Genomic DNA, 8,760 nt, shown 5'->3' with positions numbered 1-8,760 from the left:
TATAGAAAAAAAATCAAAGATGGAGTTTTTCATTTGGTCTAGGTAGTTTTTTCTCTGGTGGATCAAGTTTTGGCTCAAGATAAATAGCCCAATGGATATTGTAATGTTCCACGAATATTTTCTGAACTTGTCAGATAATAACAATCACCAGGGATACTTGTTAATGAATGCAGATTATCAGTTAAATTTGACGAGTATGTGTTGGACTTCATGAATCTGCTTCTTTTAATGTGAAGCCCAGGTGATTCTTAGTTTTCAACATAATATTTGGACAACTGCATCTCTATACTGTATCAATGATTGAAACAATTTGGAACTTTTGCAGGAGTTTTTAGTCATTAATCCCCATTTTTCCCCTTGAAATATTTACTTTCCTCTCCAGATTCGTCTTTCACTGCTTATCTGTTTTCTGAGGATGAGTCATATTGAACTGCCTGCATGCTCCCTTTTTCCTTTGTCCATGCTGTTTTCTGTGCTTTAAATCCTGGGGCCTATGCATTCCCTCACTTGGCTGACCACATTTCCATCTGAGACTTAAATCTAGGGTCCTCTAGGCATATTTCCTTGACATCCTGTTCCTTATATCTACCATAATGTGAAACATTCTTCCTAGCCCCCTTTTATTTTAAATCTCCCCAACTAGACCATGAGATTCTTGTGGTCAGGCAAATTACTCTTCATGTTCCCAGATGAGCATAAATCTGACATCTACGATAGATAACAAAAAAAAAAGGTTTAACAAAGAAATGAAGACTACGAATTCTTTAGGTTCTACCTTTAGGCTAGTTTTATGTTAGTTAAGAGATCATTAACACAAAAACATTTAATTAACTAATTTAAAAAATTATCAAGACAATACATATGCATGTAAATAGTGTAAGGTAATACAAATTAAAAGTAAATTTTACCATCTCCAACTCCCGATAGATAACCACTATTATCAGTTTCTTGTTTGTATTTCCAGAAATGTTAATATGCACAAAGGATGCATATGTAGATATAGATGTCATACATATTCATATATGCACAAATATACAAAAATCCCTACATATATGTTTGTTTTGTGTACACTTTTATACAAATAAGTTAATACTATATTTATATCGTGGAGAAAATTTCATATCAGCTTATATAAATCCACCTCATTCCCTTTATTGGCTATCCTATTTTACACATGCATCATGATATAGTTACTTAGTCCCCTCCAACCGGATATTCAGGTTATTTTCATTTTTTCTCATTACAAACAATATTGTAATGAATGTTCTTGCATATAAATCTTTGAGCAATTTTTCTTCACAATGGATTTCAGATAGATATTTCTCAAATTAACCTTAAAAAAAAACCATCACAATTTACACTCCCCTAAAGAAGACACGAATGTCTGTGTCTCCATACTCTCATTAATTTTGTATTACCCAATTTATATATTTGGGCTATCTCAGGTGTTTTAATTAGCATTTATTTACATATGTGTGAATAGGAGTGTTTGTGAGTATATATTAAGGATTTGGATCATTGGTTCTGTATTTTCTTCTATCTTAGATACTATTATATCTCAATTTTTCTCTGCTCTACAGCTCTCCCGAAGTTTTTTTCATGCTTTTGATCACTAGTTCTCTGCTCATTTCTGAAGCCCTAGTTTTCATACCTTATTTTATTTTTTAAATAAACAAAACTGTTCTTAACATTTGACTATTTGAAATAGTCAATGATTTACATCTATGATTTATATAATGTCAGTTTGCCAGTTTTGCCATTATACCCATTCTATAGCTTTGGTTTTCACTACCTGTCTACCTAGAGTTAATAATGCTTATTACCTCTTCAACAAGCACAGAAAAAACTTCTAAAGTTAAGGAAAGTTCTAAATGTGAGGTACACAAAGAATATTTAGAATGGAAGGTACCGGCTTCCAGTTATAGAATGAATAATTCATGGGGATGAAAGGCACAGCATTGGGAATATCGTCAGTGGTACGGTAATAACGTCGTAGGGTGACAGACGGTAGCTACACTTGTAGTGACCATAGAGTAACATATAGACTTGTCGAATCACTGTGCTGTACACATGAAACTAATGGAACATCGTGAGTCATCAATCCTTCAATAAAAAAAGAATATTTATTTAAAAATATGGCACGCTTCTTGATTTTGTGGATCATCCCTGCACAGGGGCCATGCTGATCTCTGTATTGTTCTAATTTTAGTATATGTGTTGCAGAAGCAAGGACTAGACTTAATTTTTCTGATCATAGAGTTGTCTATTATGGTATAATTTGTGTATGTACGTGAGTGCTTGTATATGTGTTCCAGTACTTAATTTAACTTGTTGTACTCCTACCTAAGTACGTTATCTGTTGGAGCTGCACTTGAGGAAGAGCCTGAAATGATTTGCATTCTAAGTTTTGTGTATGCTCTAAGTTTTAGCATATTTCATCCATCTTTATCCAATCCTAAAATAATAAAGGTAAACTGGAGATAACTTTTAATTATCCTGGGATTTTAATAGTTTTTGAACATGGAGAGTCACATATACTTTAAAATATTAGATCATTTGCCATTAGATATCTCTTATCTCCACCATAATGTTAGCCTCTTGCTTTACCATCCTAGTCTTAAAAATGTATCTTAAAGTTTTGCATCTTAGAATATTGATGCTCACACATTAGCTTCCTTTAAATTATAGTGGAAAGATATGTTTATGTTTGTTAATCTTTTGCATGGGTGTCTCTCTCTGTCTCTCTCTCTCCTTTTCCCTCTCTCTTTCTCTCTCTCTCTCACTCTCAGGAAGTCAGGAATAGAAAGCAAGAGGAGACGGGTACTTGACCTCTTGACCAAGTTGTTCTGTTTGGTGAGGTTGTACCACACTGCCCTTGCGAGATTTAAAGTAAAAGCCAAACAGAGGTGTGAAGTAGAGGGGCTAAGAGTGTTAGGCTCAAAGGCTGGATTGTCTGTTTTCTTGAAGTTAGGGTTATTGGCAACTGCCATTACACCATCCAAGCTGCTGTCACCCAGCACAGCCGACCGGCATGCACTAATTGCAGTGGCCTTTTCATCAAGTAAGATCATCCCACTAAACACAAAGAGCTGTCTTTCCATTAGCACAGACAGTAGCCAGCGAGATCAGCTGGGCTCCTTGAGTATGATTGCACTGTCATATTGTTATGATTTGTTCAAGTTCCGAGCATTTAGCAGATACCCTTTGCACCTCTCTTTGTACCTGAATACTATAACCTGACTGCCCCTATCATTTAAGAGGGTACTCTAGCTTTTCAAAGTTCAGCAACGCACAATTGCAGGCAGGCAACTGGTTTCTGACAAGAGATCAATACTGTCCTTCCAAACGCTGGAGTCAAGCTGCTGGCTCTGTCAGAGGGATGTGTGCTGTAATTGGATCACGGAGGCGGCGAGTCATCTGAGTTTCCCTTCAGCACTGTCACAGCTGTCAGATGTCATCCCGTTGTACAGCTGTCACTGCGGGAGGGTTGGGGCTCTCTTTCCGTTCTAACCCAATGCAAATGTCCACTTAGCAGATGAATATTGAAGATATTAGACACTTCTTTATGCCTTTATGCAAAATAAAGATCTGTGTCATCTGTGAATTTCATGGAAATAAGTTGCAATTTATTCACTGTGAGAAAAGTGAAGTGAAGCCTGTAAAAATGAGAAATTATTTGGTTCAGCCTATTAAAAAAAGGAATATTTTACAGAATAAACAACAATATGCAGATATTTTTCTTGAGATGGAAAAAACTAATAGTGTGAAGTACTTAAATGGTCACGTCACAGTTGGAAGATGTTTAAAAATAGGTATGTACCTTTTACTTCATCCATATTCTCAGAAAAGAGACAAATCTTGGATAGATTTAGGTCCTTTCAGATCATTAAAATTTGTTGAAAAATATAAGCCCAATATCTCTTAATGCAGCAATATGATGAGACTTAAGGAATGTAGTTATATTTAGAATCAGATCAAGGAGTCTCAAGAAAGTTTTTAAGACCTTAAGACAGGACAGTCTCAATAAAATGAGTATGATGTTTTGGCCACAAAATCATTTTTTTCCTAAATTATGACAAGTGAAATAGAAGGACATGTCCATAGTGGGCAAAATAATTATATAACTAATGGGTGGCTTCTATCAATTTCAGTGACTTTTGCTTCTGTTCAAATTAAAAAGAAGGGTCAAATAGAAATACATATTATTTCACTGTACTTTACTTAAAACACTCTATTTTTAGGAAGTGATGAATGGTTAACTTTAGAATTGTATAACTTGAGTCAGGTACATTTGCAACATACAGTAAAAATAAAGAGATGTCACCGATGTGCCTTTGGCAATTACGGGTCCACGAATTTCCCTAGACTATCCCGGAACAAAGTACAATTTTCATTTTCTTTCACCATTTTTTTTTCCCCTGCCTCTCTAAGCTGATGTCAGAATCATTTTTGGATGGCCGACAGGGTAATTTTTGATCTGGGTGGCTGACTTCCTTTTTCTTGAGGTCCAGACCACACACCACCTTCTCTGTCAAACAGGCAGCTTGCACTCGCCCCACTGACAGAGTAGCATGAACCTTATTTTCCAATATCTAACCTTAACATCCTGTTACCCACCAGGGGAATGACACTGGGTCAGCCTCTCAAAATATCTGAATTTTTTGCCTCCATCTGGCACGATGAAGTGACCTCCCTTCATGTGACGTGGCTCAAGGTTTGTAGAGTCTAAAATTAGGGACTGCCAGAATCAAAACCTATGTATTTGGTCCGCGTTGTGGGGTATGGCAGTGGGAAGGGAAGGAACCCACAACAAGTGAACATACCCACTGTTTTCCTTTAAAAGATGAGGTGTTTGAAATGATGATAACATACCCTCATGATGGAAAAAAAAGTCACATTTCCCCTGCCTCAATTAGCATTTTGCTCTCAATGTGATTTCACTTTTACAAGAAACAGGCTAAAAATCCTGTGAAAATTAAAATGTTTTACTCCAAAGAAATGAATTATTGAGCAATCAACTCATAGTTGACTATCGCTGGTATCATAAAATGGTCTTTAAGTTACTTGGGCAGAAAATAGAGGAATGAGTGGAGTAAAAATTTTAAACTTAGTTTCTTAAGGTTATTCTTCTGTGATGATAACTGTGAACTTTATATGCAATGCTAGTGACTCAAGTAGGCTCCCCCCCTTTTTTTTTTTTAACATGGTTTATGGCTAATTACATCAGAGATCCAAAACACTCTTTTTTACATTTGCATTAATAAGGGTGTCACATGACCACATTGAAGTAGAAGTATACATCAAAGGTAGATTAAAGGTTGGTTAAGCATCAAACCATGTTCCATATGTAAATTTATAGCAATGATGTGCTGTAGAAAGATAGCTTACCCTCTATTTCTCTGCTACTAAATAAAATTAAAAATTCACAACTCTGGTTTATGGGATTTTAAATGAATTTGATCTCTCTTTTGGGCAGGGCAAATAAGTGTTTTGTGATGTATTATTTTATAAAAAAAAAGACCATCGTTCTGGCTCATTTAATTTTGCGAGTGAATGATCTAAGATTAACTACAGACTAGTCAGTGCAGTTTAAAAGCTGAAAGCAATTTTCAGCCATAGATGGTAATGCCACATTCAGTCCACAACCGAATGACTCTAAATGACTAAGCTTCGAGGTCTTTGTATATGACCACAGGGCCTGATAAAGCCATAGGAACACAGTAAAAGCACAAAAATAGTTCCAATTTATTTGGTGCCATCACCTTAATGAGATTAATACAGACGTGTTCATGTGCCTAATTGGTGATTTTGTTTTAACTAGTAATAAAGGATTAAAACTTCAGGCAACAGGCTGCTTGCTGGAGAAGGGGATTTGAGGGAAAAAAGTTTTTAATTATAAAAGGAAGCCGGTGAAGGACACCGCTGCAGAGTTAATAATAATTCTTAAAAAATAAATAAATAAACTGATTAAAATATGTACCCTGGATTGCTCCTGCCATCTGAGGAGAAAGGGTGATTTTATGAGCAGTACCACATATTGCTTTTATTTACCAATAGACCATTTTGCATACAAAACCTATAGAACTGTTACTTCTGGTGAAAAAGGTTAAAATTGAAAAACATTGGCCCCCAGGCTACTGTGGAATTTCAAGTATGTAGTATTGTATTCTAATTTATTCTTTTAACAGTGACTGCCGCGGGATGACCTGTGGCTAGCTGTCCTAGGTCCCACAGCATCCCAGTAAACCAGAGTGTCTTTGGAGGAACTTCACCTATGACTTGCAACGAGATTGCCCTCCTCAAAGTCCAGTTGTAACCATTTACATGCTAACAGTCTTGAGCATGCTGCCAAAACACAAACACTCAGCCTATGTCATTAAAACTTAATTATAAGGGGGCAGCTGAGCCCTGTTTGAGTTTTGAATCTGAAAAATCTTGTTCAAAAAAAAAACAAAAATGAAAGTACCAACCAAATCTATTAGCATCTGTCTCTACCAGCCCAGTGGACTATATTTAAATAGAATTGTAGGTTTTATCAGAGTTCAACAGCACACTCAATAATCCTCACATTAAAACCTATTTTGATTATAGTTCCTCTGTCATAACCATGAGATGGACCATTGTTTTATCTCACTGTTGGTGGTGGTGAGTGATCTAACTTGGGCCATGTGTATCTGTCCCCGTGCTCAATTTTTTTTTTTTTTTTCTTTCAGCACAGAGTAAAAAATAAAAGAGCTCTATCCCTACACTGCCAACCAAATAAAACAATATTATCTCGGCAATTATTTGCGGCCCCCCACCCCCCACCGAAACTTGGCCCCAACGCTGACGTGTCATTTTGATTAGGGGGAAAAGCCCTGAAATGCAAGAATTTTGTCTTTGATGTTCTGTTATGAACCACTTTAAAAGGACTCTGGGTAGTGATACTGCTCAGTGTAAGATGCTACCTTCCCAGAGAATGAAGACAGAAATATATTTTACATTTCTTGTCAGATTGAACTTTAAGACATCCTGACTGCTTTCTCTATAATTTAAACATCACAGCCAAAATGGCAACATGCTTTGTTCAGTTCCAGTTGTGTGGAGTTTTAGTGCTTCATTGATTCAGAGGAAGTCTGAGGCGGGCACCCCGAGCTGGGGCATCAGAATCACTCTCTCACTGCAGCATGTCAAGCCATTATATCCGGGACCAGAATGTCACCGTGGTCTCAATGGTTCGTCAGCTGAAGGATATGGTTAACAAATGTAAAACCAAACTTCAGAGGAGTTGGTTTTCTGTGCTAAGTGATCTGTATTCCCTCTGAATTTACTTTCCCCTAACCCCGTGAAATTAACAGTACTTTCTGACATTCGACCCCCTGACCTCACACATAATAAGAATTTAAAAAGCACCATGCATGAGTGTGTCTCTGTAATGCAAAACTGGAAAAAATGACCATGTCACAGTTTTATTATACAAAACCTTCTCAATCTCCATTGCATGCTTCATATATGAGCGCTCGGTTTAAAGTTATTATAAAGAAAAACACCATTTTAAGAGTAATAATTCACCACTCATGACTTTTATAGACAATAAATTGTAGCAAATACATATTGCTACCAAAAGCTTTGTACTCCATTAATGCAGATATTTACCAAGGTAAGTGTGAAAAAGAGTCCCCTGGAAGACTCTGATGGTTCAAAGGAAGGGGCTACCAGGGAGCCGGTTGCCAAGGGTGCAAGTGCATGCACAATGTGTAGGTCTCAAGGTTTAAGAGGCAGAAGCAGGAAAGTGTTATGTGGAAATGATTTTGTGTTATCAGGCTCAGGGGATGACAGCATACAAGAGTAAGAACAAGGTGCTATGTGGCTTTTTCTTCACTGGGAAGTAAAGATTGGCAGCTAGAAGTAAGGCTTACAGACAGACCTGCACACAGGACCTCTTCACCTAGGACTCGTAATCACTACTCAAAGGAAAACGCATTTACCAGGGAAAAGCGGCTGTAGCCATCAGAAGTGTGCTTAAAACACCACTTAAATATCACTTTATACGCTATTACTTGCAAACTGTGGCTCCGTATTAAATTATACTTGCATAGGCTTTTGCTTAGGTACTGATAATGCTTTTGAGGTTGCATTGGTGAAGAAGAATTTAGGCTGCTTTACAAGAGACGTGACCAGAATATTCCACGCAGCTGACAGTGACAGGGTGAAAAATTGCAGAACTGTACTTTCTTTCCCCGTATAGATTGTAATTTTAATTGTCATTGTGGCCCTTCTGTTTTAATTATGGGACTTCTTTGATATATACCAGGACATCGTATTGAATGAAAATATGGTGCTATAATAGTCTCTTTATAATTAATGACCACATGTAGATCTTGGTGCATAAAAGGGAAGGAATAAATGAACAATTTATTTAACTAGGTTTTGGATTTCTTTCTGTCTTCCAGTGAATATAAAGTGATCCCAGGGCTTCTGAGAATGTTTGATGTAAGAACTGCACAGAATATCTAATAAAATTACTTTCGGCTAAATTACAAAACATATTATGTTTTAAAATGTTCTGCCCACAGATGGTAAAATTGTTCTATTTCCCATATTATCCTTTTAACACTTTATCTCAAACAAAGGATCTTCTAAATTTATTTGCAAGGTATATTTTAAATGTGCCTTCCTAAACAGATTTTACCAGTGTTATAATTAATTTTTACAGGTGAAATGAGGGTTCAGGAAAGAGACCTTCGGAACTTGATTTATCAAGTGGCAAAAAAAAAAAAA

At 36.5% G+C, this 8,760-nt stretch overlaps 1 pseudogene; it reads right to left on the bottom strand.

The window, feature by feature from the left end:
* Positions 1-2,129: 2,129 nt before the first annotated feature.
* LOC123324416 lies at positions 2,130-2,229 on the bottom strand (annotated as a pseudogene).
* Between the last annotated feature and the right edge of the window lie 6,531 nt (positions 2,230-8,760).

This window comes from Neomonachus schauinslandi, chromosome 3, assembly GCF_002201575.2.
Source record: "Neomonachus schauinslandi chromosome 3, ASM220157v2, whole genome shotgun sequence".
In the NCBI taxonomy this organism is placed as follows: Eukaryota; Metazoa; Chordata; class Mammalia; order Carnivora; family Phocidae; genus Neomonachus; species Neomonachus schauinslandi.
The sequence above is the reverse complement of the archived record's forward strand: the minus strand, read 5'-3'. Positions and strand labels throughout refer to the sequence as shown.